The sequence below is a fragment of the Phasianus colchicus genome, chromosome 3 (genome assembly GCF_987193195.1).
Source record: "Phasianus colchicus chromosome 3, bPhaCol1.hap1.1, whole genome shotgun sequence".
Classification (NCBI taxonomy): domain Eukaryota; kingdom Metazoa; phylum Chordata; class Aves; order Galliformes; family Phasianidae; genus Phasianus; species Phasianus colchicus.
Window position 1 is genome coordinate 46,105,380 of NC_143438.1, and position 27,666 is coordinate 46,133,045.

The window sequence follows — 27,666 nt, forward strand, 5'->3', positions numbered from 1 at the left end:
ACTACAAGAAGCTCCAATTATACCAAATAGTTCAAACAAAAAACCCAACAAGAACAAACCACTCAACCAAGAAGCGCCTACTTCTAGATTAGACTGCTACCTCTAGAATACTGCATTCTCTTCACTTCTGCTCAATTTTTGTTTCACATACTTTAAGATAGGAGTATATTTCACAGCACATGAAAGTATATAAACAAAGACCTCTTAAAGAGACAGAGACGAAGACATCTGAGCAAGTAAATCATAACCTTCCTAAACTTCAGAATCCTTTCAAGTCATGACAACACTCGTTTTTCCTTTGAACCTATAAAAACATGGGCAGATATTTTTCACAAACCTGCTCTCCAGTGCAATCTAAGTGTTTGTTCAAAGTTCGCAGGAAGACCAGAAACTCCAACCCCACAAAACCTACATCCACAAAGGAAAGAAAAATATGCAAAGTCTGGAAAATTCATACAGTAGCTAAATATTTTGGTATTAGGCAACTCAAGCCACAGGTAATATGGCTCTCCCACTATTTGAAAAAAAAATATTCTGCACTAGGCTGAAAGTGAGGCTTCATAAGCTTCCCTACTCCTCATAAACACAGAACAACCACGTCAGTTCTGTTTTTGTGCCCGCAGTAGGGATTCGGGGGGGATTCTTCAGGTTGTTATATTTGTGATGAAGAATTACTCAGACTGAGGATAAAAGGAGTACATAGGCATGAACTTCACAGCATAATGGAAACTTAAATTTTTCAATATTAACATCCAACTAGTATCAATTTTACAGTACTTGTCCTGAACTATTTTGCTCTTAAAACTGTATTTTTTCATACACACAACTACAGAAATTTTTGTTGATATCTTCACCACCTAAAAAGAATAAGAGCAGCACCTGTTACCCAGCCAACATTATTCACAAGCTCATAGGCCTTAAAGACATCCCATGCTGTCAACAAGCCTAGAATTAAGGGCTCAGGGGGAGGGAAGATGTCACAAAAGTTAAGCCCTCATATTAGCATCAGCCAACATGCTGTGCCATCCCATATTATGCAGGACATATAGAAGACTTGTGAGAAGAACAGTGGCAGACATGTATTACACCCATGCCCTAACATTTCCATACATCTTTCAAGAAAATTTTCTGTCCTCTGCTTAGTACAACCTGAGCTCCTCAGAGGCTGATGTAGTAGTAGCATCCTTCAAACAGTTTAGCACCTGTGATTAAAGCAAACAAAAACAGTTGCTGGAGATCCTGAGTGATAGCAGCATTCCCAAAGGTTTTAAGTTGCCCAACTCCCCTGCAGACTCATTTAGCCCAGGTGACAACACCAAACAGTTGTCTTCTCCTGAGTGAGTCAAATAGTTGTGAGCCAACTGCTGAAGACTGTGCAATCTACACAAGTAAGAAAAGTTCCTGCTCCTGTATTACATCAGAAGCCTTGAAATATGCTCTTAGGGGCACCTAAATAAAACTGGAAGACCATTCAACCACATCCATAATACATGAACTGAGGACAGCTCTTTCATCAAATACTACCAAAGTCACAGATTTTAGCCTTAGACATCTGCAGCCTTGAAACAGCAAATGCACAAGCTCCAAGGGAAGATCTCTCTACCCCCAAGTTCCACACCCAAAAAAGCATTTTTGACTTGTGTAATTCTCAAAGTAACTCAATCCAGAAATACCCAGAAAGAAAATCTGATGTCCCATACTGCTGTAAGACCTTACTTGGCTAAGACCTTAGTCTTCTCTTTACTTCTCACATCATCAAGTTATGGGAATCAAATGCTCAATGCAGTTGACAACACATAATTAAACTCCACTGCTCTAAGCTTTAATTCTTAGAGTGAGAGACAATTCTCCTTGGATCAACTGATTGCACTGCCACAATTGCATTGTTAAACTACCACAAAAAAGAGAAACTCCAGCAGCCATACAACATTTGTTTCCAACCAGAAACAAATTTCTCACACTCCAGAGAATTACCACTGGAAACTCACTGGAAACTAGAGAGGGGGATACACTGCTCCAATATCTCTGAAGTATGACACTAAGATCTGCTGCAGCCACCCTGCCTCATGCAAAATGCCTCACCAAGCAGACTATAAGTCATAGCGAGCTTCTACAAAGTTGTTCTTCATCAGGTAGTTCAGAAACTCCTGAATTGTTTGAAAGATATTGACATGCAGATTTTCTGGTTCTGGTCCAGGAAATTCAAAATAGAAGTTTCTTAATGGGCCTTGCTTTCTTCCCCAGATCATTCCCCTTGTTAATGTCTTACAGCAGAGCAGGATGCTAATGCAATCCATAAACCTATGACGGGATTGCCTCCAATGTCCCAAGAAGCTGTCTGGGATAAAGGGCAAATTCACATTCCTGCTCAAGCAGAGGCATCTGCCCACCTCTCACGCCCTCCCCTTAATATGAAATGCCACCTGAGGCCATAGCACTCTCCCTACATTGCTCTTCTCAATAAAGCTGTCAGTTTATTGAAATATTCTGATGTGCATGAGGTAGAAGGAACTTGAAACAAGACCTGAGCGCAGCAGGAAAATTTTTGCTATCTCACTTGTTAGCAACATTCACCTAGAACATTTAACACTCATCCAACCATAACAAGACTGTAGTTACAGAAATGACATTCCCCAAAATCTGCTCATTTTATATCTATTAAATCTAAATTAATCTAGATCAGAAGTACAGAGTTTATTGCAGTTGAGTTTCTCATTCTTACTAGTTTATTGCACTTTCCTAAGTGTGAAATTCTGTCACAGCTGACAAGAAATAATACAAGGAGTAAGGAACTAAGTTTAAATAAGTCATCTCTAGCTAAAATCAAATCGCACAGAACTTGTTTTCTCTGAAGCATTTTTATCCTGTTTTATCTTATCTTTTAGTAGAGGTCTAACATAATGGAAAGAGGAAGGGTAGAAGAGCAAGGGGGAAAAGAGAGCTCCAGTTAAATAACACTAGAAGGGACTGTGTGAGCAAAGAACTCCACAATCCCAACCCTGCATGTAGTTTCTTAATGCTTTAAACCAAATTCATTTCAGCTGGAGAAAATTCAGCTGCTGCCCTCTTATCTGTTAATCAAGAAGCACTGAGGTGTTAGAGGTTCTTGGCATTAATTCTAGCTCCATCTCCCCAGTACAAAAGCAGAAAAATCAGACAACTCACACCTTTCTGTCAAAACTGATGCACATTTGATGATATCTACCTTCACCTCTCAGTAATCCAAGTAAAGACAAGTCATTCCAAGTTTATTTAACAGAAGACTACTAACTCCTTACCAAAACATAAATTCAGAGTTTGTTGACTTCCAAAGGTGAACACAAAGGGGTATAGGATGAAAATACAACAGAAGCTATGAAATGAATAATATGTATGGTTAATAGAAAGACATTTGAGTGATACACCCACTGTTCATAAAGGCAACCTGCATCTTACGGAGACATTTTTTCCCCTTAGTGACTCATTACAATTCAACACATTGTCAGACCACACTGAATGAATTATTCCCAGAGAACAGATGAAAGATAAGGAAGACTTGATTCGTATTTAATGATCCACCATTACCATATCTGTATGTGGGTAGAGTTTCAGCTTTTTGTTTGCAGTACGCATATAGTAGTGATCATGGTCTCACCATGGTGATCACCACTACCTAACTGAAAAGGAAAGAAAGTTTTTCCCAGAAGTTGAGGTTATTAGCTTTTAAACAACTGTGGGTAGCTTGCTTTATTATCTACCCTTTAAACACTATAATTAGAAAATATATTTATCTTGCATATTTAACTATCTTCCCTCTAATATACACATTTCCTTGTAAGTTGTAGTGATTACACATACTGTATTAAGAAGTTCGTAGAAATGCCTTTATATGACTGAAATCACACAATTGCACCACTATCCTATTTCAGCAAAATTGGTACACCCATGAAAAGTCTCTTAATCATTATTCCTTCTATTAAGATCTGTGCAGATATTAAACACCAATTATCTTTGATACTGTACTGATCTTTAATGTACAACAGAAGGTGAAATTCTGTACTTTCTTATCTGGTTTAAACTGCAATTCCCCATGCCCTATGTGAAGTAAAACTTTATTAAGGTGTAATTCATTTAGTCTGCATTTCAAACTGCATCTCTGTACTCCCTAGAAGGAAACTAGGTTGTTACCCAAGATTAATTTAATGTTATTTGCATAAGATAATCAGTTAGCACACACTTGAGATTACTCTGATTTTAGTAGGCATATCATTTATGCAAACAAAAATCATTCTTTAGAAAAGTAAGATTCAATTAGTTCTGATGCACAAGAATCAGAAATACCAGGATCAAAGTAATAATTAAAGAGGATACAGTTACACACAATTAGTTGCTCATCAGCAGACCTTGCAGGCCTGTCCTGTGTTGCTCCTTTACAAGGAAGGCTCCTAAGACAGATAGGAATCACCCATGGCCAATTTGGAAGCACCTCCCAACACCATAAGCAAGTTTTCCTCTACACCTGGTCAACCCCACCTGCCACCAGCTCAGCCAGACCCAGCAGTGCCATGAGCATTTCCATGTGACACCAGAACCCCTATAGAACCCATGAAGCAGCTTCCCCATCACCAAGCCAGCTCCATGCAGTAGTTACCTCCTTCCTCCTCCCTACCTGCTTTTTCTTTCAAAGCCATGCAAAAGCAACACTACCAGCTTTACATAAAAACCTGTAACTGCAGCTCTGAGAAAGTGCTGTCCAGATACTGTCCCATTACTCCATTACAGAAAATTTCTCACTGCAGTCCTACAGATTCCATCATCTCAGCAATATCTCACAAGCCAAAACATTATTCTAGGTGTTTGCTTTCCAGCTGTCAATTAAGGAGATCATCTTTAATCAGAAATACAGTTCATCACATCACTCCTGACTCTACTTATAATAGTCTGTAGTGATAACCAGCCACAACCTTAAAGATTTTATTGCCTGCAACCTTAAGGGTTTACTCAGACTAATGACTCCTCTTAAATACCTCATATCCACTTTGAAAAGCCAATATTGATTATTTGCTCCTTAAAAAAAATATTCTCCAAACATACTGCAATACCTGGAAGTCTCATCATAAATATTTAGTACCAAACTCTGTAGAAACAGTACAGCTAAGCCTTCATTTCCCATTTTAACTTATGCATATTTCCAAACTCAGCATAAGCATCCAGGCCACTTGCCATCAGGTACCAAGTTCATGCCTGCCAATAGCCTCACTAATCAGACTAGTAGTTTGTGTAACAAGAGCAAAGCACTCAGTCTTCAGTGTTCTTTAGGCTAGAAATGCACATGGCAGAACACAGACTGGACAAATCAACTCTCAAGCTGAATTTAAAAACTACCCTATCTTATTTGTTTTCACTTATCCAGGAACCAGAGTTGATTTTTTTTTTGAAAAAAAACCAAACTGCACCAATTTTGCAAGTTACACTTGCGATGGATTTACTTTACTAACTTCTTTTAGTTCAAGCTCAGTTGGTAAGTTTCTAATTGCCTGAAAGAGGAGGTAAGAGTCACCATTTGACCAAGTACTTTATACATAAGGCCTGTTTCAAAGCTTCTGTGTCACCAGGAAGTAACTGAAAATTATGCAGCATTCAAGCAGTTCTGAGAACATTACATTGTGGTATATACACAGAGGTTTTGTGTCAGTTAAGTATTGCTTTGCAAAAAGACTCCTGTTAAACATGCTCCACTTCTGTATTGAGGCATTTGAAACACTTTTTTATTCTTCAGTTGGAACAATGCATCAGTCTCTACCGGACAGAGTAACTCAGAATATTTTTCAATAATGTATAACAATCTGTGTTTTTACATATCTCCTTGGGATATGATAGGCTTGAATAATAAAAACCAATCTTGTGTATTGGTGTAAATATAACTAACCATTGAGTTGCAACTTGGATGATTCTTCTGCTGTATAAACAAAAGCTTCTGCAGAGTCACTCCCGTTGCAGTTTACCCTGCACTGCAGACCAATTTAGATAGGAAAGCAAATGCTTATCTTTCCAGTCTCTCTATTCAACAGGACCCCAATAAAATGAGTGCACAGATTTAGTGCACGAAAATGCTGCTGATTCATTAAGCAGCTCATATTATGCATACGTTCTGTTAGAGCAACACAGATCCTTCTTTCAAATGCGATATAAAAGCAGAAGGGTGGAAGCTATAATGCAAGAGGCAGCTAGTGCAATGCCATATGGAGGTAGAGAAATAAAGATATCAGCACTTGGCAAATCTCCTCTTACATTTCACATTCATATGCTCACCACATTTAGACATAAAGAGTGTACCTAACACTCCAACACCAGAAGAGAGTGTTTTGGTTGTTTTTTTCCCTATTCTTCAAAGAAACATGCTTTTACAGACATGTCCCTGTACAGCAATAATAAGCCTTCCTTAGCAAATTAGTAATGCCACATTGGTAATACGCACTTCGGATTAAAGCCAGAAATCATAACTATCATGTAATTCCACTACAGAGCAGTGAACTATCACAGCTGCGCAAGTATCAGTTGGCAACTCAATTTATAGAATTGCTCAGGTTGGAAAAGAACTTAAAGATCATCGAGTTCAACCATGACACTACCTTTATGTCCTGCAAACACATGGCAGGACAATTGAACAGAGCAAGGAGTACTTGGGATTCTTGACTGTTATCAGGAAAGTAATTTCCTTCTCAAATTGAAGAACAGTTATTGAGCATAAAGAAAATAGTTATCCTTGAAGTTCCTTTCTCTCTATTCACTGTAAACAATGCCCATTAAGTTTTCCAAGTTTCCCTTGCACTTTTCTGTTTCAATTTTCTTTGAAACATCTCCACTTGCATTACTGCAGTATGTCCAACAGAGAGAGTCAAGAACTGCTGCTCTTATCTCACTGAGTGCATCCTGTAACATGCTCCTGTCATGCTCTTATTACAGTGCTCTTTTCATCTGGGGGGCAAAAAAGGCATTTCCTTCACTGACAAGGAAAGGCTAAAGAGCAGCCTATTCCCAGTTCCCATCATTAAAATATTTACTTACATGTCAAGTATAATAAGGAAAAGTTATACTGCTTTCTTGGATTTCCACTGCAGCAGGGCACATTGCAAAGTAAAGCCTCAGTGCACACAGGGAGAAGTAACACACAGCACTCACATCACCTTTTTCAGGACAGATGAATAAAGGACTCTGTGGTAGGATAAGTTCGGAAGGTTACCTCCAACCATCTCCTAGCAAGTTGTCTCAAGAAAATTAAAGTTTGTTACTTAAATTCAACCTGGTACTGGACTGAAAGAAGAGGCTTTTATAGATCAGCCATCTCTACCTCAGTGCATGGTGCTACATACAAAATTCAGTGCACAAAGAGATGGTAGAATAGGCAGAAAAGGAAGTTACAGCACTTTCTAGATTAGATACTCCAGTAAGCAAATAGATAAGTACTTTTGAAATGAAAGATCACTTTTATAGAAATTGAAAGATATTACTCAAACATTCAGAGGAAAGGAAAAATATTACTTAATGCTTCAAGATGAGCAATTAGTATACATTTGTAGAACACACATCCAACATGCATATAGACTCATGCTTTCTTTAGAAATAGCTTTGAGTTTTGCTCAGTCACTGAGAAGAGAAAATACTACCAGTTCAAAAACAATACTACTCAATTACCAGTTCAAATACACAATAAAATGTTATTTATAGGAGTTTTGTCTTTATTATGGATTTTTAAGAAGTAGTAATTTACCTTTCTATATGAAGGAGACAAGAGAGATTACATTAAAGTATAAATACAGAGTAAGGCATAATGCCATTAGGAATTATGGAAACAGTCCCACCTTTATTCCTTCAGTTTCTGACAAAGATTTTTAAAAGAAAGAATAAGTGAACTTTTCCATCAGAATTCTGGGGTGGATTACATCTTTGCCAAAAAGGAACTAGCCCTGGTTACTTGCAGGAACTACCAGTTACAGAACTGCTTTAGAGGCATGGAATAATCCCAGAACCTCAGAAGTCAGGCTTCAAATGAACAAGCAGCTGCACCATCAGCATGGAGGAGACAAAAGCATATGATCAGTAGCTTTAGAAGCAATTTAAATAGATCGAGACATCAATGTAGTTGATCTATTTAAATTCATGAGATCATATTTGGAAACACAGAAAAGAGCTGCAGGAATATAAAACTGTTTGAATTAAGCCTTGCAGAAAATGTATCTTTTTTTGAGCCTTTTCAACATCTTAGTGCAGTCTGATGCCATTACATGCAACATCAGTATGTGAAATATAGAACACTACAAACCTAGCAATTAGTGAACATTAATTACTTGAAAATGCTCTAGGTTGAAAGATGGTCATTTCTCAGAATTAAGAATACTGCAACAGGAGTCTTAAATTACGTATTGTATGCATATACAAACAGTATTTGTGTGTGCATATGCATTCATATACACATATAACCTAAACATGAGTTTTACTCATGCAGATTATTGATGTGTTTTCTACAGTACAGTACAAATCAACTCATTTACACTGTGGAAGTCTTTTACGTCCCATGTTCATATGTTTCTTTCAGAATGAAAAGGATCCCAAAAGACATCAGAGACTTGCAGAGACCAGAAAGCTCATCCCCATCAGCAGGTTGCTGAGGACCCACAATTTCACTCTAACAGATCAGATCAAAAAGCTTCAGAGCACTTCTCACCTCCCAGTATCCTCTTTTTTGGCTGCCAGATTAAGATGCCTCCTAGGGTTATGCTGGTATGGAAGCAGTTAGAAAGCCTAAGGAAAATCCCTGCAGACTTCCTGCATAGCCAAGTGAGAAAATGGCAGATTACAAGCAAGACAGTTATTCCATAAATAAAAGGGAAGCAGATTCAGACAGGCAGCAATGCAAAATAGGCTGCCATAGAAAAAGAGAGGGACAAGGGTAAAGAGATCACCTCATTTTATACTCAGCCAGCATTCCCCCATCCAGCAGCAATACTGTTAATCCACAAAGCATCACTCTAGAGATTATTAAATGCTTTCATCTACAGGCCACCCTCCCCTGAGATATGCTATGAAGTACTCCAGGGGCAAGGTAGACCTGCATTACCAGTGCTCATCTGCACTTCTTGGGAAAGCAAAACAGGACATTTACACTTCAAAGCTACTGATCTGGCATTTAGCCAACAAATACAAAGTTCAACTTGAAGTTGTTATCAAAATCACATGACAAACCTGAAGAACAATCTTAAGGCTAATAGGAACTATACTATTGTTTGTGTTATTTTATTTTTTCAGGAAAGTTTCATGAAAGCAAATACTGAAATATTAACAAAAATAGCACACATAAATCACAAGCAAGTGGGACACTGTCATTACTATTCCCAGAAGCAATGGCTTATTAGGCCTATTACCTAAATTCGATGATTTTACTTACTGGCTATTATTCAAGGTCTGTATCTTTAAAGACCAAGTACAACCAACAACAAAATACCCCAGCCTATTAAGTAGCTCCACCTTGGACATTGATGCTTCCGGAAACATACATTAGCCAGTAACTTTGTGTTTGAAGCTAATTTATTTTAAAACAGACATTAGTGAAATATTAATACAGAACATTTATTGTTATCCCCCCCCCCCTCCTTAAAAAAGGTGCTAAGTATTCAGCTCAAATAGGCAGTTTCTGCTCCTTTCAACTTCTCTAATCACTTTGGAAGTAGATGCAGTCAAAAATATTAAGAGCAAGGACTTAAAATAGGAAAGATGTAAACAATTCATTGTCTAGATTCATAGCAAACTGGAATACTATATTTTAAGTAAGTGCTTATGGACAATAACAAAGTACAACTAATACCTCAAGGAACATATTTTTAAGAAAGATTCCCTTAAAACATAAGCAGGATCATAAGCCACAGTACAAATATAATTAGCAATTAGATTTTCTGTATGTAAGTTACACACTTTACTTTCACTAATACCATATTAAAACAAGCTACACCATTCTATTTTCTGCTTCCTAGCACATGAAGTCTTATCACCCTTAACTATTTCCTAAATACACAAGAACAGGCCATTACTCTAAGCTCTAAGGGCAACAGATAAACATAACAAGCTACTGCTCTAAAATACATACACATATATAAATAATATATATAAACATATATATAAAACTGAACTAACCATCTACTTACCAGGAAAAGCAATACCAGTCACTTGTTCACAAATTCCTTAAAACAGGACAAACATTTTTTTCTGCTCATAACACCCTTCAGGCTACACTTCCTCCAAAGCTTTTATAACTCATGCCAACTATAGGCAAAACTGTGCTCCTGACATGAATTTTTATACCAGGTCCAATTCACACGACAGCCTTCCTCATGAATGTGAACTACCTGCACCTGTGGTGAATAAAGCAATCATTCAGGAGAAAAACACTGAAGCTGAACTACTGAAAGTTAAAATATATCTGATAAACTAGGGAGGCAATAGGACAAACACTGACATAGCTGAAATGAGTTATTTCATCCAGAGATTGACTGCTTCAGACTGTTTTTCTTATTCAGAACACCTGGGGCTCTTGGATACTCCCAGGTAAGCGTTAATGAATAAATGCCTAGGGGCTGGTTACAGCCTACTTGTATAAGAGTTTCTCTTTCCACGTACTTTCTTTTTCACTTTTGTCCTTTATGTTCTTTGAAATTTGTTAGAAAGTGATTTGTGGTGGTGTTTAAAGACAAAGTCAAATTGAGAAGTTATAAGTGATAAAGCTTTACAGAAATTGGGAGGTCTTTATTGCATTGCAAGTTGAGGAAAGTCAAAGCGATTTGCTTTAAGGCTTAGTCTAGCATTCTGATATTAATGTATTTGCAAATATTAAATGTGCACCCTTCTGTAAGCAAGAAGATTAGTTAGAATAGCAGGAGTTCAGGAAGTGGTTTTCACAAGACTAGATTGACCTTTAAGAAGGTAAGAATGCTGGGGCAGTAAATAACAGTTTCGGGTAAATTGCTGGTACTTCAGAATGTTATTTTCTCTAATTGTAGTCCAAAGGAATAGTGTAGACTATACTGCAGGAACTATGACACCTTGCTTTATAATTCTTATTGTTAATTCTCTTCCAAGTATGTTATGAAAATTTTTTTTTTTAATCATGAGGAATAAATTGTATCACATTAGGTCACTAATGCTGTTTTTATATAGTGGTAGCGTATGTTTTATGGAAAACTCTTCATTTGAGCCTTATTAAAGGTCAACTAAAAGATGAATTGGCTAGTAAAGCAGGAAGATCTGGAAATCTTACACAATATATCCAGAGGCCAAGGCTATCTTTTCCTAAGTAAATATAGCACAAGCATTCATCCGCAGCAGTATGCCCAGCTGACTTAGGGAGGCCTAGAGCTAGGTTGTTTTCTCTTAGCTAGCTTTCTTTCTGCCTAAAATGTCAATGTAAAGGATGCTTCTTGTGGAAGGGTTGTTTGTGCTGTCCGCTGTCACTGTATACCTGACGCAGGCAAGGGCTAACAACTGGATAACATCATCCGAAGCAAGTGGGTTATTTATTTAATGATTATCATAGGAACGGGTGAACGCAAATGAAGAAGTATTATATTATATGGAGGAAGTATTTTCTGGAGACCTTCTGGAAGAAAACATCAAATCCTCATCCTCACTGTGGGATCTGGGATGCAGATAACTATGCTTTGTAGTGTGATTTGGACTGTAGTTGGTATGACCTCATTCCCACTGGTAACTTCAGCCAAACAGGCTGTTCTCACCTAGCTCCCTGTCAAAGCAATGTGTGGGGATCCTGACCTCTATGGGAACATACATGGGCAGTAACTGTAATAGTTTGTGTTTGAACTAGATGAATCTGCTGTGGGCTTTTAGAGCTACCAGTGGATGTTGAAGTCAGCTTTTTTTTTATTACTATTATTGCTTTATAAACTTTTATTATTATTTCTCTGTTAATTTAGTATACAGAATGAGTATTTGAACTAAGCAAAGGTTCATCTTTATCCTTAGTGCAGTCACGGCCCTTTTAATAGGTCTCCTGTTGGATAAAAACTAATGAAATTTGGTGTTTACTATCTGGGCAGAAGGTACTCATGGTTATGAAAGGTATGATGGGATAACCTGGCAGTCAGTGAGTGGTTGCCCTGTGATGGATTTTCTTCTCTGAAATAATCTAGAGATTTCAAATGCTACCACAGAAGGAGAAAGATTTTTATTTCTTTTGTTCTATGGCATAAATACATTCCTGACTTTGGTCTAGACCAGCAATAAAATATTTTCATGGTAATCAAAATGCATTGCTTCAGAATTTAATCACTCACTGAAGACTCATCCTTTCCCCATGGTGAATGCTGTCACTTGAATAGCTGACTTGATTACATTTTCAGAAAGGTAGTCTTGAAAAAAGCAATGGTTTTAAAGTATTCTTCTTTCCTGTTTTAAGTTTGGATTAACTACATAGGGACTCTTGCAGGAGTCTAAAATGATTAGCTGTTTTGTTGTGCTGCCTTTTAAAAAAGTTATCAGAGAAATACCACTCTTTTGTGGAAACTGCGTTCCCTTTACAGATTTGATACCTTTCTCTACCATTTACAGATGATGTGGTGAATGTTTAATCTCAGAGATGTTACTCTTTTTGTACTTTAAAGTATAAAAATCTTCTATGTCTGGGCTCTGCATAAGGAAATCTTTAAGATCTTGTACATCTGGTGCCTGAGCTTGCATTTCTGTCCAAATCAGGCTCTCATGTGTTCCAGTCAGGAGGAGTACCTTAGCTTATGTGAGCCCCCTCTGGGGCACTATTAGGTCACAGCTTGAGCTGGTGATGGAGCACTTGGTGAAGGGGTGCCTGGCCCTGAGAGCATAGGCAAATTGTTTGCACCCATGTACCCTTAAGGAGTGGGTCCAGGGCAGAACCATGCTGGGCTCATACAAGGGCCAGCCACAGAAAAGAGAGCAGCTCTTAGTCCTAGGTTGCTTCCTGAGAAGGAGTGATGTATATAGCCAGCAAGCCTCCTTCACCAATGGGAGTGGTTTGGCTCTTTTTTCTGTATACGATTATTGGTCTGTCTGTGAATTCTTTATCTGGTATCACCAAGAACCTGTCAGAAACAGTTTTGCTTCTTTGTGGGCAGAACAGCCCCAGTGACTCTCTTCGATCTTTGTGTCAGTTATGTAAAACCAACTAATGGCTGGCAGGCAAGTAGCTGTGACCCAATAGTCCCCTTTTTTGTTATGTATCAGAGAGAGGATCAGCAGTTAATTTTTCCTTGAGGAGAGGCTGAGAGAGCTGGGCTTGTTCTTCCTGGTGGAGCATCAGTGGGATCTTATCAATGTATATAAATAACTAAATGAAAAATGTGGAAAAAATGGAGCTAGGATCTTTTCAGTGGTGCCAGTGCTAGGACCAGAGGCAATGGGAATAAACTGGTGCACAGGAGGTTCCTTCTAAACACCAGACAGCACTTCTGTGCTGTACAGGTGATGGAGGACTGGCACAGGCTGCCCAGAGGCTGTGGAGTATCCTCTGTGAGGATCTTCAGAAGCTGCCTGGGCACCCTGCTCTGGGTAGCCCTCCTGGAACATGGCTAGAGGGACTCAGAGGGCCCTTTCTCATCAGTCATTCCGCAGTGCTAAATTTTCTGCACTTTTTCCCACTAAATCCTTGTGAACATGTATAAAAGTGCATACAAGTTAGATATCCTCTACTCATAGCTGACAGTTATTTAAACAGCTGCATGACGGATGAAATAATTATTTTCTAGCTTCTAGAAGTGGCGAGGCCATTTATTGTAGAGTACACTAGGGATATTCACAGTGCTAATGTAATTGACAAGAAAGAGCTAGGAAAAAAGATTTCTAACTCCTATTCTTCCCCTCAGAATCCTGATCTTAACTAGCGTCTTGTGAAGCTATCCTTTAACAAACATTCTAAAACCACAACTTGTAGTACATAGGATCTTCCCTTTCTGTCTGCCTGGCCTTAGTCCATACTCATAGCACTCTTCAGACAACAGTGTATTCTCTTGGAGCATGGTTCTGTTTTGACTAACTGGATAGACACGTCGATGACCCTGTGTGCTAACTCGCCAGCCACCTCATGCTCTAGTAGAGAGCAGAAAATGTGTGAGGCTACGAGTGAAATACCTAGGAACTGCTGTATTAAATCACTTTTTAAAAGAACCTCTCAAGTCTGACTTCCAAATGAATAGCCAGAAATCACGTAGGACATCTAACAGTTAATTTTTCTTTAACTTTCTGTCTCTAGGAATATTGTTCTCTGATTTTTCTCCAGTTCCTGAAGGATAATTTGGCTGCCTGTGCAAGCTCGATTTGAGTGTGATACCACAGCTGCAGAAGCCCATTGATATGTGGTGGTGAGCAAATCATTGCATTTTTTTCAGGGCTCAGCTGTTTAAAATATACTGAATGCAAAATCACTGGTAAGTTACAATGTGTTTAAATTACTCTAATTAAAGCTTCTGTAGTATGGCACAGTTCATGATATTTCATTGCAAATTATAGCTCATGCACCTACCATGGCAAGCAGGCATTATCCCTCTTATCTCTTGATTCAAAGTGTAGGACGAATGGGAAGAAACAAACTTTTCAAGCTAAATTGCAGACTTGGTAGCTGAAGTCTTTTCACAAATTCTTGAACGCTTCTACGGTGAGACAAACAGTTAAATTATGGGTCTGAACTGCTTTATGTGTTGGTGGGAGTAAGAGAGAAATTCCTCCTCAGAAAGACTTTAGTGTGTTTCTATTTTTAACAGGTGGACTATACCATGTGAAAAGGCACTCTTAATGTCAAAGACAGCTTAACGTCATGTGCTTTAAGTTGTGTATCATATGGTGAAGCTTGCAGTTCTTCACATTGCAGACAGGAATGAGTCAAACTTGCTGTCGATGTTAAACTGTTAGGGAAGGATGTTTGGGAAGTATTGGTTTGGAGATACTGCATTACAATAAGGATTAACAGAGAGCTTAGAACATTGTTCCTTGGCAGTCTGAAACTGGAAGATGTTACCTAGTTTCTGCCTTTATCAAGTTCCTTGCTAAAGAATGCAATGTTTCCTGTCTCAGTATGGCCAAAGACAGGCCCATATAAAGAAGCTCATTGTAAAGAAATCTCCAAAGAAGTGCCAACAGTGGTTTCCATCCAGAGAGGTTGGAATCGCTCAAACTGTTTAGGAACTTGTCCATTGCTGTTGGAGCCATTCCCCATGAATCTGCAGAGATTAACTGCATGTTTAACTATTTAGCTTAACTATTGGTCTCAGAAGACTAGCAATCCTCTGCTAGACAGACAGTGCCCTGTACTGCTGGGTGTGTAGGGTACAAACATGATATGGTCATGGTGTTCTACCCATGTTGACAAGATAGGACTCACTTGCCTGAAGTTTGACTAACAAATACTGCATCTGTGCCTTTGACTCAGAATTGACTTATGGTTTGGGTTGGAAGGGACTTTTAAGATTGTCTAGTTCCAACTCCCCTGAAATACATGGGGATACCTCCCTCTAGACCAGAGGTGTCTGGTCTGCTCAAAGCCCCATCCAGCCCAGCTTTGAATGCTTCCAGGGAGGGGGCATTTACAGGACAACCTATTCCAGTGTCTCACCACCCTGACAGTGAAGAATTTCTTCCCAATATCTAGTCTAAATCTACTCTCTCTCAATTTAAAGCCATTTCCCCTTGTCCTGTTGCTATATGCCGTTACAAAAAGTCCCTCCCCAGCTTTCCTGTAGGCTCCCTTCAGGTACTGGAAGGCTGCTATAAGGTCCCCCTGGAGCCTTCTGTTCTCTCAGCCTGTCCTCACAGGGGAAGTGTTCCAGTCTTCTAATCATTTTCGTAGCCATCCTCTGGACCTGCTCCAACAGTTCCACGTCCTCCTTATGTTGTGGGCCCCAGATCTGGATGCAGTATTCCAGGTGGGGTCTCACAAGAGCAGAGTAGAGGGGCAGAATCAACTCCCTCAATTTGCTGGTCATGCTTCTCAATGCAACCCAGGATACAGTTGGCTTTCTGGGCTGCAAGCACATGCTGCTGCCTCATGTTGAATCTTTCATCTACCACCACTCCCAAATCCTTCTCCTCAGGGCTGCTCTCAAGCCATTCTCTGCCTAATCTGTATCCGTGCTTGGGATTGCCCCAACTAAGATGCAGGACCATGCACTTGGCCTTGCTGAACTTCACGAAGTTGGCATGGACCACCTCTAAAGCCTCTCTGTGTCCCTCTGAATGGCATTCCTTTCCTCTAGTGTGTCAACTGCACCACTAATCTTGGTGTCACCTGAAAATTTGCTGAGGGTGCACTTGATCCCATTCTCCAGTCACCTACAAAGATGTTATTTGGCTTGGGATGAGCGTATAGAGTCTTGTACCTGGATGTGTGCCTGCTCTGAGATAGCCTCTTAAATTTTTGAGTCTATGTTCAGGTTTTATGGAATATCTTTCCTTTAATAAACTGAATGTGACAAAGACCTAAACATAAGTACCATGAAGAAGGAAGTACTAGGAGTCCATGAGCATCCCCAGAGCTATCATGTTGTTAGGGCTGGAGAGAGAAGATATTTTTGTATGACTACAATGCTGTAACAGGTAGATGAAGGATCTTTAAGAATCAGTGCTTGGGAATGCAGGGGGGAAAATCTGGTCTGTCTAGAGCTTATAAGTAGGGAACAGAGGAAATACTGGTGAATGTCTACTGCAGAATGGGATCAAGAAAAATAATTAGATGAAGCTTAATATCTGCTCACCATAGTAGACCCTTGTTTTCATAGTTTACTTGAACCATCCTTAAATTTGCTGGAAGGCCAATATGACAAAGAGAAAACAGTTCTAGAAGATTCCTGGAGTGTATCAGAGATACTTAACCTGATTGAGGACCAGCTGCTAGTAAGTAAGGAAGAATTAGTGAAGGATGTGACAGTCAGTGACAGGCTTGATTACCACAACCTTGAAGCTGTAATGTTTAAGATCTTTCAGGCACTGAGAAAGACAAGTAGGAAAATAGTCTGTAGACTTGAGCAGACTTAGCTTGACCAGGGAAATTGCAACTGGAATCTTGGGTGATACTGCACTGAGAGGCGGGGAACTTCAGAAGATCTGCTTGAATATGCAAAGTTCTAAAAGAGTAAAGAAGAGCCTGTTTCGATGCTCAATAAAACAAGCATATACCAGGATACATGCCAGCTGGGTTAAGCACGTAGTTGACAACTGATCTTCAAACACAGAGAAGAAAGATGAAGGCAGGAATAGGTTATACAGAATTATCACCCAGAATTATTCTAAGGAGAAAGCCCAACAGTTGGGTTCAACACTGGAGAGATGTGAAAGGCAGTAAGATATAGGTACTTTGGAGAGAAAAGAAATGCCAAGGGAAGTGTTGACTTTATTGTCTGCTCTATACTGTTATATAGTGACAAAGTACATCAGAGAGGGTGAGATTCTCGAGGCCTCTTTCTTCAGCCTCTGTTGGCAAGGTTTACCTCACACCTCCCAGTCTCTGTTAGTGACAGTGTCTAGAAACGTGAAGTAGAGGGGAGATAGGCATGTACGCCCTCCATGATAGAGGAGATTTGTGTTTAGGAAGGGAGCTAAGGAGAGATGGTCAACGTCATGCAAAATTTTCTTCACTCAGGCAAACTTTTCTATGACTGATAGAGGGCAAATATTCTATCCGCTTCCAAAGAAGTAATGACATGAAAAACTGTCAGCTGGTCAGTCTCACTTCAGTAGGTGGGAATGTCAGGGCGCAAATAGTTGCAGTAGTCATTTCCAGGTACACGAAGAACAAAGAAGTGTTTGGAAACAGCTTTACCAGGAGCAAATGGAAACTGACCAGCATGATTACGTTCTGCAGTAGAAGGGATGGGCTTTGGGGATAAAAGGAGAACAGTGCCTGATGTAATACCTTTAATTAATCTTCTGCCTTGACAAGATCTCCCATAATAAACTTGCAGGCAAACAGGCACACAAATAGATTGTGTGGATGTACTGTAAGGTGAATAAATAACTGTCTGTGTTGTAGGAGTAGTGGTCAGTAGTTGAAATTTCTGGCAACCATATAAAATCGGTATTTGACAGGGGTTATATCGTTTCATGACTTTACTGATCATCTGGATGAGGGGATGCAGTGAACTCTCAGCAAGATGAGGAGCCTCGGGACACTGAAATAGTGAGCTGACAAATCTTTTCATGCTCAGCAAAGACAATAGTGAAGTCTTGTGGTTAGGATGGGGTAATCGGTGCCAGTGCTGGGCCCTGCTGGCTGGTGAGCAGGGAATCTTGATGGAAGAGTTTAACACAAGTCAGCAATGTACTTTTATGTCAGTGGGAATCATCTGCATAAGTGCATTATGGATAGAGAAGAGGCTGAGCAAAGTGTTTCTTCCTTTCTGCTCAGCTCTTCTGAAATCACATCTGGAGACCTGTGGCCTATTTTGGGCCCTAAAGTGTGTAATTTCTTAATATACAGGCATGCTGCAGCATGCCACAAAAATGGCTTGGGGTTGGAGCACAAACTTGTTCATCTTTGAAAAGCAAAGAATAAAGAAGATTGAATTGCTGCCTACCTCTTACATGGAGGTTAATTAAAAGACAGGACAGGGACGGACTTGTCAGCATGTAATGACAGGGCAAGAGGCAGAAGTGCAGCCCAGACAAATACAAGTGATTAAGCTCAGGAAAAGGCTGCCTGGAGTGTTGTCTCTGTTAAACCTCCACTGACCAAATCCAGATTGGTCTTTTGGCATCTGCTTTATATCTGTGATGAACACCATGACTGAATATTTGTCATCATCCTAGAGAGCCGGTAGGCAATTTTTTTTTATTTTTATTTTTTGCCTTTAAGTAATTGCTAGTTTATAACTTGTTCTTCATTGTACTGAAGTTGAGCTTTCTGTTTTCTTCACTGATTTTATTTTTTAGATATAATTTCAGACCTTCTTTGTTCCCAGTGAATATTCTAAGAGACTTGTTTCAAGACGATTTTGGCTTATTTCCCTAGACTCTTTCTTGAAAATTTATCCATCCTAACAATTAAAATACCTTTAACTCTATGAATATTAATCATTTTCTTCCAGATTCTGATCTGTTTCCTAGACCTATGTATAAAATTGTATTAGTTATCTGGTTAAAAATAACCCTAAGTGTAGAATAGATATAAATCTAATAAAGTATACATTAACTTAAATGCTTGGAAAAAAAAAAAAATCCCAACACATAGAGCTACTGTTTTTGCTGATAATTGGCCTTTAGGTAAACACTTAAAACTGAGTTGGTTTTCTTAGATCCTTCTTGTATTTTCCTCTCTACAGCCTACATTAAATATATAAATGGTGTGTGTTTTCACTTGCTTTAGCTTCTTCAATTTTTGTCTCAGAAGTATCTTTCTCTTCACATTGATCAATGCTTAATCTTCACGTTGATATTCAAATTGGACACTTTCTCATTATTTTGGTACAGTTTGCTGCAACTATCTCTGAAAGGTAATCTGGAGTAACGGATATTTTACAAGTTTTTTGTAGGCTGCCAGGATGGAGACTGCGCTCCCTGTTGTTAAGGTAAAAACTATGCACTTTTTTTCAGAACAAAACGTTGCTTTGTATTGATAGGATTTTTTCCTTAAAAAAAAAATTAATAAATAACAACAAAACAGGACAGGGATTTGGTTTAAATATTCATAACTGCGCCCTATAGGAACAATAAGAAAAATCAATGGATATTCTAGGAACTACAGTAGTTATTAAATATTATGGTTTGATGGTATAAATTCAAAAAATCTATACATAGGTATTGCTTAGGAATGTATTACTTAAGGCAGATATTCAGAGGCTATGTTACAATCAACACTTCCTTTTTTCCACTGAGCAGGGGCAGCACAATAGTTAAGGAGAAAAATATGGATAGAAGGGAAGCAGCCTATCTTTCATGGGAAGCAGAAAGAAGTGGAGAAATAATCTTTGTAATTCTTATTGATCTCCCTTTCTATTGTCACAAGATAGAAAGCTGAGCTATTTATTGACTGAACTTTGGATAGCCACTCTGATTAGCTCAGCTTTCAGAAGCAAATCTTACAGTTCAGTGGAAAAGCTACATGCTGTCAGAAAGTGTAGGAAGATGTGAGGTTACAAAACAGATGTCATTTTTCTTCTTTACCAAATAGATTCAAAAATATTCAGGGCTAACCTTATCATAGTTGATGACAAAACAGAAGGTGTTGACATGCTTCTGAGCTTACGTTTCTCTCGTTTTTATTGACAAATGAGCTAAGATATTGGTCCAAAACAGACAAAATACAAGCTTGCAAAAAAAAAGGGAAGCATTTGAAGTATATTAACTTATCTGAATGGAGTTCTGTTTGCCTACTGAAGTTCTCAGATCAAATGTAATGATGTTCCCGCATTCAAGTTTAATTGAGCAAATGTATCTGTGGACTAATGCCACTTAAGTTCCAACCTAGCATCCTGTGGTCCCCAGTGTATCTCCCTGAGAAATAGTGTTTACCAAACTTACACTCTGCACTGACTCTGCACTGCCAAATTAAATAGGGCTCAGGGACCTGTTTCTGTTGCCTGTCCCATACCATTGCAGGGACATTATGTAGATTACTGCAGGGAGGGAAATATAGCCCTGGATATCTGGCATCCCAAATGTCTCAGTTGTCTATAAAAAAAACTGGAGAATTTAAAAAATATATATCTATAAATAAAATTAGCTACCAAGAAAATTTCAGGGTAATATCTATAACCCAGTGTTGTGGTTTAACCTCAGTAGGCAACTAGCACCACACAGCTTATTTATTCCCCTCTAAGTGTGATGGGAAAGAGAATCAGAAAAGGAAAAGAGAGAACACATGGGTTGAGATAAAGGCAGTTTATTAAGTAGAGCAGAATCTGCATATGCCAGTGAAGCAAAAGAAGGAATTCATTCACTTCTTCCTGTTGGCAGGCAGATGTTCAGCCACTTCCAGGAAAACATAACTCTTCACATGTAGTGGCTACTGGTAAGACAAGCACCATTGTTCTGAACGTTCCCCCTTCCTCTACCTTTATCACAGCTTTCATTAGTGAGCATAATGCAACATGGCATGGGACATCCCTTTGGTTACTCTGGGTTGACTGTCTTGGTAGTGTCCCCTCCCAGCTCTTTTTACACCCCCAGTCCGCCCTCTGATGGAGCAGCATGAGGAATAGAAGAGTCCTTGACTCTGCAAGCACTGTTAAGCAACAGCTAAAAACATCAGTGAGTTATCACTGTTATTTTTATCACAAATCCAAAACATGGCACCATACCAGCTGCTATGAAGAAAATTAGCTGTGTTCAATCCCAAACCATGATATCTACATTGCATCTGCGGCAGAAAACTTCTTTCTCTTGTAAGAGGTTTGGTTGGAAATATGACTGTGGTTCACACTCAGTGAAAAATTATACAACTGTTTACGAGGGTGAATAGTGATAGGAGAAAGAAGAATGGTTTTAAATGAAGACAGGGAGGTTTAGGTTAGATATTAGGGGAAAGTTTTTCACACAGAGGTTGGTGACGCACTGGAACAGGTTGCCTAAGGAGGCTGTGGATGCCCCATCCCTGGAGGCATTCAAGGCCAGGCTGGATGTGGCTCTGGGCAGCCTGGTCTGCTGGTTGGTGACCCTGCACATAGCAGAGGGGTTGAAACCAGATAATCATTGTGGTCCTTTTCAACCCAAGGCATTCTATGATATGATTCAAATTAGGAATTTTCCTTAAATATAGAGATGTTTTTCGTGCATTTTTTTTTTCTATGAAAACAGATCTCCTGCATCCTTTTGCTGATCTATTCAAAGAAGATGAAAATTTTCATCAGATTTCACACCTGGAGAAAGGTATTATGAAAACTGAAGTCACACCCATTAATTAGGAAACTGGTGACCAGAATATTGGCATGCTCTGTCTACCTTCTCATTTTAAGCCTTCACTCTAGTACTTTATAGGCAGGATTGAAAATACGAGAGCTCAGTTTTACAGGAAGAAGAATGTGGAACCTAAAGACAAGTGGTATGAAATGGAAAAATGAAATAATACTGAGTAAGTTAAGCATATTACCAAAAATAGGGCTTAGATGTCCTTTTAAAATCTGTAACCAGCCACCCAAAATCTCTCATCTAACTTTAACTCAGGATCTTTTCTGCCCAGCTGATTGAAATCTACCCTCACACTACTCCTCACAGCTGCTCTAAATACCTACCCATGACCACTTTCTTTCAGTGACTCAGCACATTTGGGGTTCAAATCTAACCAATTTACATATATCTAATCAGGTAACAGTTTTGGATTTTCGTCCTTCAGTCCAATTCCCTCTAATGAGATGATAAGTGATGGAGAGATCCAACAAGGAAGAATCACATTTTTCTCTCACACTTTGGTGCCCCACTGAGAGCATACAATTTTCAGTGTTACCACTTTCTTCTGGAAGAAATTCATTTCCAATTTTTTTGTTGCATCAGTTGCAGTACTAGAAAGCTGGTGGACTTTTCCTGGCATTTTCCTAAGCTTCTTAAATTCATTACAGCTTAAATCCAGTAGATAAATATTCACAGGATTTTTGATGTAAAACTTCTCATTTTGGGGGTGCTTTTTTTTTGAGCAGACTTATGAAATTGCTGCCTGGAATGAAATGCAAAGTAACAGCATCTTGGATTAACAAACATCAATTTTAAAAATAGCTGCTTTTAATTACTGAGCTCCAAATCAGAAAGTCAGTGCAACATCAAGGGGCTGCTTTTCTCTATTGAATGTGAATAACATTTAAAAGTGAGATGTCTTCTAACCCTTTAATTTACACCTTCTAGGGATGGTTCTGACTCACAGTTTTAATTTCTCCTTATTTTTCTCTCCATGGGTTGCAAACACATTTCAAAGTCTAGAATAAATGTAGAGACCTGATCCAAAATTCTTTGGCAAATCTCCCTCCTATTGTGAAGAATACTAGTAGCCAAAAGTTCAAGATTGAACTCTACGGGCAGAGTTTTTCCAATTCTCTTTGGTCACTCCAAAAATCTCTTGAAAACCTGGGTGCTGTCTGTCAGGTGGCTGTAGCTTTTCTGGTTGTATTGCCCTGCAGCAGCATTCCTTCAGTTTGGGTATTTCATAAAATGAGAGAAATACTCAGTTTCTAAGTGGGTCTTTTATTCGATACATAAAACCTTTGTGTGCCCAATATGCACAAAAATGAAGGGGTTCATTAAAGGTAACTGCTGTCAAGCTCTTTATTTCTCCCAGAAATATGAAGGAAAGCTATTTTGTTTATGTAATGAGTGCCTTTTCCTTAACTGATTTTACAAATCTCATATTCTCAGTGTTGATGTAACAGAGATGAATGAGTCTCATTCACAGCTGAGACAAGGTTCATTGCTTTATTTGTTACATCTTACTGATGACTTGAACTTTCAATAGATGAGATTTGTTCTTAAACAATAGAAAAATCTTTTCTCAGCTGTGATTTTATCTGAAGCCAATTGACTTCAGAGGTGCAAAAGGCAAGTGGTGTGGTGGTGATCACTAACCTTTTGACAGTGCAGAATTTGCTATTGGGGAATGTTTATTAAACAATGTTAACTTGAACTAAGACTGACTTTGAAGTTTGATCTTTAGCAGGAAGAGCTATCTAATGATTAAACCATGGAATTAGTCTCTTAGGACCATAACTAATAAAAGCCTTGGGTGCTTATAACTAGGATGCTGCAATTCCTCATTCTAGACACATGCTGACCACAACGAAATCCAAGGACTGAGGGAGATGATTTAAAGCCATTCCCTGAGCAAAGAGCTCCTTCCAGACAGCTCATGGAAAGGATAAGTAAATCAGTGAAGTCTGGACTCTGATCTTTTTAGAGGCTACGTGCCGGTAAGAGCTATACAAGCTGTGTTGGAGCAGGACAAGATTCACTGAACCAGAAGGGAGATGTTGAGGAAGCTGACTCCACTTTTCTTAGCCTAGGTGCATAGCTTAGAGTAGGCAAATTCTGTTTTTGCAGGGCTGTTTTCTGCTGGACTGTCACAGAAGCATGGGAGAGACCCTCAGACCAGAGACCAGACTGTGTGGGCCTACACCTCACTGGAGCTGCAGTTTGGAAAGTGAAGTGTGGCCTGTGAGAGCAGGCTGATTCAGAAAGAGAGGAAGAAAGGTCATTGCTCACCCCTTTGCAAAGCAGATTGAGTTGGACAAATGGACCAGAGTACATATTTTTGTGTTTTTTTTTTTTCTCCTCACTACATAAGTCTAGAAGCCTTAAAGAAGACATCCTCCTGCAGTTGTGTGATAGGACTCTCAAAAATGCTTACTGCTTGCCTGGCCTAAGGGAGTATTGTTAGAGTATGTTGTTTAATGTGCTCTATGAATCTCAAAAAAGCTTTTCTGTAGCCAAATACACCATCTTTTACACAAGCAAAAAATTATCCAATTAAGTCAAAAAAGGAGATTTAGAGGTGAAGAATATGCAAATTTGGAGACACTTTTTTTTCAAAATACATTTAAAAATAGCTACCGGAATACTTCTACTTTTTTTAGTGTAGCATTCTATGATGATTTTTGTGCCACCAAAAAATGTAGTCTCTGGAACCTATATATTTGAAGCCATTTAGATATTCACTCCTATGAGAACAGACTGGGGTTGAGATTCAATTGCCCAAGCACAGGTGTCCAGTGCTTTTTCTGATGCTCAGTGTACCCCAAATGTCTGCACACTGCAGGCAGATGCAATACACTACCTGCAGGGATCTTGTACTCTGTTAGAAAAAGACAGCTGAGCAGGACAACCTATGCCAATAAAATGGCTCCAGGTGTTCATGTCAAGACATACAAATCACTGTTTTTCGAGAGGCAGCATTTGCTGCAGATCCATAGGTGTCTAAACTTTGTGCTGATCGTCCTGCCCCGGACATCACTGAAGACTTCTGCACTGCACTGTGTTGTGTGGGAGAAGATGGTCACTGAAGCAGTGGTGAGAATCCATGTCCACATTCACAACTTCCCAAGCGAGGAATATTTTTGTTCTGATCTGTGAAAATTTGAATCTTAAAAATTATATTTTATTATGTGTTGAGAAAGCACCACAAAGATTTTCAGTGCTTTATTAAAGGTTTTAGTATGGATGATTGCATATATACCAGCCAAAATCTCCATCCTACATAGGTATTTATCTCAGCTAGCAGATTTTGTTTGCTCAGATCCAAATTAGAAAGTATTTAAAGCAGATAGTACATCTCTAAAAATATACTGAATTTACAATGAAGCTTTAACATTCTCTTGCTAAATTTCACACATCTCATTTGATTTCTAAAGAGAAAAGGTAAACAGAAAATTTCTTCACCAGCTCTCATGCACTGATTGCAACAATAAATGGGGATATTTCCCATATTACAACTATGTATTTTAAGTAGAGGGCAAATGGCCAGTCCCTTATAAAAAAGGAAATCGAATTCCTGACTGCAGTTTGTGCCAATTTTGTTCTCTTTATTGGTAGGAATGTAAGCTCCTATGCAAATTGAACTGCTGCTCTTCTTCAGATACAGTTAAATAGAACAGGAGGATGGAACCAAATTACTTCTGTCCATCTTAACAAGACTTTCTAATAAAATTTACTTTACATGGCCCTGAATCTGCCAGGTTAAATTACCACTTCAGCCACATTCACATTCTTGCTAATGTATTTTAACCATGGTGCAAAAGGTTAGGGTAATGGAAAGCGCTGAAAGCAGGATGCTCAGAGTGAAACCCAATAGCTGACTGTGTTTAGATACTTTTCCTTCCAAGAAATAGTCCATTAAATCCCTAAATTGTTTTATTTGCTACTTGTGAAAGTCTTTGCTTAATCTTTGGGTGTCAGGAACTAATGAAAAAATCCTCAGAAGAGTATCTGCAGATTCTGTAAAACTGGAACTAGTATGACATGCAGAGCTTGTACAATGCCATAATTTTCAATTTTGTAGAAACTTGAGATGATACATCACAAAGGGTATTTTTAATGAGATTATGAACATTTATTTCTCTCAATTTAAAAAAAAAAAAGTTTCAAAATTTAGATTTAGCAAAATGTCCTTGTCCTTGTTATTTTAGAAAAATCAATTTACATTACATAAATTTAGAATCTAAGTATAATTTCATTATTTTTTGCTGCTGAACATGAGTATATAAAGAGACTTTCAATTTTAGTATCGCACCAGTATACTTAGATATTTATCATAGATTATGTTTTGAAATGCTCAGCAAACCAAAATGAAAAAGGATTTCTGAAAATCAACATATATGATATCTTCCTTACCCTTTTGCTTACTATGACCCCAGCTGCTAAATGTCCACCTCTTCTCCATATCACAGTTCTTTCAACTACAGAAGTTTAATGTATACTTTCATAACTTAATTGAAACAACAGGAGCTACCGCAACCATCTGAAATGCCTCTCCTGAGTTATGTGCTCATAACCTGATGTTGTCAACAATCATCAACTGAAGAATTACAACTGTCATTAAATTTCTCACATTTGTGTATATTTTTCAGGATATTTGCAGTGCTATCCCACTTGGGAAGAAACGGAATTTTATAAAGTGCTTAGGGAGCTGATTTTATGGAGCACTGTGTTTTGGTGAGAGAACCCAGGATGTCATAGTGTGTTGGGATTTTACTTTTTGCACATGGATCTGGCTTCCAGAAAGTGCTGAGAAGATGCTATGAGGGAAAAAACTGGAGTCTCAAGCAGCCCATGACTGGTCTAAAGAAATGAATGAAGAAAAGATGACTGTGTTGTCTAAGATCTGTGCCTGGGATTAAAAGTGGGTGAAGAGACTAGAGACTTTCTTCTAACTTTCACCTGGGAAGGTGAGAGATTTCAAGTAATTAGTGAGAACTATTGGTGATAGGTGGATGGTTGGACTGGATGATCTTGTAGGTCTTTTCCAACCTTGGCGTTTCTGTGGTTCTGTGATAAGAAAAAAGCAGGTTCCTAACATAATATCAGAAAATGTAGGCAGCAGATTTTAAGCAGAATTATTAATTAGTTGCAGAAATAAATGGTATATAAAACATCCTTCAAAGGCTGGAAAATAAACTTCAAATTTTTTCTATTTAAAAAAAAAAAACACATAAGTTTTAAAATTTTTACTTTACGTCAAAGTGGGAAAATCTTAGATTTATTTTCAGTTTTAAAAATGCCTCATCTCAAAAGCATCATATCAAATTTAGAGGTTATATAGTATAGATAGGGCACATAGTTAAAGCTCTTCTCTTTAAAAGAACTTGTTCTTCAAATGTAGCAAATCAGTAAAAAGTGCTGTTAGAAAATGCCATCTCACATTAAATACAGTGCCCATCTGGAAGCATCTACTGTACATAGGGCTCAATTTCTGTGCTTGAATGGGTGTGGTGTTTCCTACTGCCTGACAGAACAGACCTTGTGGTGGATGGTACGTTCTGGCCATTAGCTTACTGCAGCATTGTGAAATATACTCTACGCTTATACAGCCATATCTTGAGCCCTTTGTGCAGTTTTGGGCCACTATATAAGAACATAAAGCTATTAGAGAGCATCCCAAGAAGGGCTACTTAGTCAAGAAAGGATCTAGAGGGCAAGATGTGAAGGGCAGCTGTGGTCCCTGTGTTTGCTCAGCGCAGAGCAGAGGAGCTGAGG

At 38.7% G+C, this 27,666-nt stretch overlaps 1 long non-coding RNA gene across 4 annotated transcripts; it reads left to right on the top strand.

Annotated features, from left to right (window-relative positions):
• Positions 1 to 10,492: 10,492 nt before the first annotated feature.
• Positions 10,493 to 25,717, top strand: LOC149918554 (uncharacterized). Of its 4 annotated transcripts, none has more exons than XR_016465115.1 (6): positions 10,493 to 10,578; positions 14,267 to 14,441; positions 19,523 to 19,568; positions 20,956 to 21,010; positions 21,796 to 21,867; positions 24,019 to 25,717. It is a non-coding gene; the product is annotated as an uncharacterized LOC149918554 (long non-coding RNA). The 4 variants fall into 4 exon arrangements; XR_016465113.1 differs by lacking the exon at positions 10,493 to 10,578 and adding an exon at positions 10,705 to 10,953; XR_016465114.1 differs by lacking the exon at positions 10,493 to 10,578 and adding an exon at positions 10,705 to 10,953 and having other exon boundaries at positions 14,267 to 14,375; positions 19,471 to 19,568.
• Positions 25,718 to 27,666: the final 1,949 nt, after the last annotated feature.